A 2,004-nucleotide genomic window follows, 5' to 3' on the forward strand; every position below is an offset into this window, starting at 1 on the left:
GCGCTGTGGCTCAAGTGGTAGAGCGCTAGCCTTGAGCTGAAGAGCTGAGGGACAGCGCCCAGGCCCAGAGTTCAGGCCCCACGACCGGACCCAAAGAATAAAATCAATACCAACAAATGCTTCTGGGGAGCAGCCACAGGGGTCTCGAGTCATGTGACAGCAGCCTGCCTGGGACTTGTCTTTACCTCAAGTATGGTGGGGATATTCCGGTGGCCCAGAAACCCAGGCTTGCAAGATCCTAAGTGGGAAAGGATTTGTCATGGTGGATGACCTAAAGGGATTTCTGTGTAAGAAGTTACCAAGTGTTGAAGGACTCCATGCTATGGTTGTGTCGGATAGAGATGGAGTACCTGTTATCAAAGTGGCCAATGATAATGCTCCCGAGCATGCTTTACGACCTGGTTTCTTATCTACTTTAGCCCTTGCAACAGACCAAGGGAGCAAATGGACTTTCAAAGAATAAAAGCATCATCTGTTACTATAACACCTATCAGGTAGTTCAGTTCAATCGTTTCCCTCTTGTGGTGAGTTTCATAGCGAATAGCAATGCCAACACAGGGCTAATTGTCAGCCTAGAAAAGGAACTTGCTCCATTGTTTGAAGAATTGATCAAAGTTGTTGAAGTTTCTTAATCTTATGGTGGTTTTGACATATACCTTATCTTGTTATAAAAACACAAGTCAATCTAGCAATCTTTAGACAACAGTAATACTTTTCTCTGTGTATGTAAGAAAGAACCCCTTTTCCACCTTATACTAAAGAATCAGCCTGTAGGTGTAATTTATAGACAGATCAGGTATTACATTTACTTTGTAAGGTCTTTGAGAGGTCTGGGGATAATGGGGATAATCTGAACTGGTTCAGTCTGTCACAGCTCCTGTGGAATTAGTGCAGTCGCCACATACGGATGGGATCCTGTTCAATAGATCAGAATCAAAATGGTGCATTGGTCCACGTGAGCCATCGAATGCTCTCTATCATACAGGACTCCCAGACTGCAAGGGCGCAGCAGACCCTCTTATTGTGAATAATAACAAGGACATATTTTTCTTCCGTTGTGTTTTATTTGCATTGAGTGTGAGAAGATAAAATGGCTTAGTAAAAGTAATCAAATCAGTGCAATCACTAACTTTATATATATTTACTTTGCAGTGTAGATATGTGTCACTTAATGAGTTTTTTTTCAGAGGGTGCTTCTCTTTAATAAAAAGGCAAATTATAGCTTACTCTTTTCTTCCTACTCTGCTCTCTATAACCAATGATTGTTTAATGATTGTTCTTTATAGAATTTAAATATGACTTGTTACTGAATCCTGTTTTCAGTATGTATATAAATGTGATAGTTTTACCTATTTTTTCATGCAGGAGTATGACTAAAATAGTATTGAAAAAAAATCAATACCCAGCCAGGTGCCATTGGCTCATGCCTGTGATCCTAGCTACTCAGGAGGCTGAGAACTGAGGATCATGGTTCAAAGCCAGCCCAGGCAGAAAAGGCCATGAACTCTTATCTCCAATAAACCACCAGAAAACCAGAAGTGGAGCTGTGGCTCAAGTGGTAGGGCACTTGCCTTGAGCTGAAGAGCTGAGGGACAGTGCTCAGGCCCAGAGTTCCAGACCTATGACTGACAAAAAAAATCAATACCCAACTATTTGTTGCCTGTAAGAAATACATCTTACTGGCCGGGCGCCGGTAGCTCATGCCTGTAATCCTAACTACTCAGGAGGCTGAGATCTGAGGATCGCTGTTCAAAGCCAGCCCGGCCAGGAGAGACCGTGAGACTCCTATCTCCAATAAACCACTAGAAAACCGGAAGTGATGCTGTAGCTCAAGTGGTAGAGCGCTTGCCTTGAGCTGAAGAGCTGAGGGACAAGCGCCCAGGCCCAGAGTTCAAGCCCCACAACCGCCAAAAAAAAAAAAAAAAAAGATATACATCTTACTTACAAACACACACATGTAAGTTTTTTTTTTTGTCAATTGTGGGGCCTGAACTCTGGGCCTGG

At 42.9% G+C, this 2,004-nt stretch overlaps 1 pseudogene; it reads left to right on the forward strand.

Annotated features, from left to right (window-relative positions):
• The first annotated feature begins 259 nt into the window (after window positions 1-259).
• On the forward strand, window positions 260-632 carry LOC105992879 (annotated as a pseudogene).
• The last annotated feature ends 1,372 nt before the right edge of the window (window positions 633-2,004 follow it).

This window comes from Dipodomys ordii, unplaced genomic scaffold (assembly GCF_000151885.1).
Source record: "Dipodomys ordii isolate 6190 unplaced genomic scaffold, Dord_2.0 Scaffold89, whole genome shotgun sequence".
In the NCBI taxonomy this organism is placed as follows: Eukaryota; Metazoa; Chordata; class Mammalia; order Rodentia; family Heteromyidae; genus Dipodomys; species Dipodomys ordii.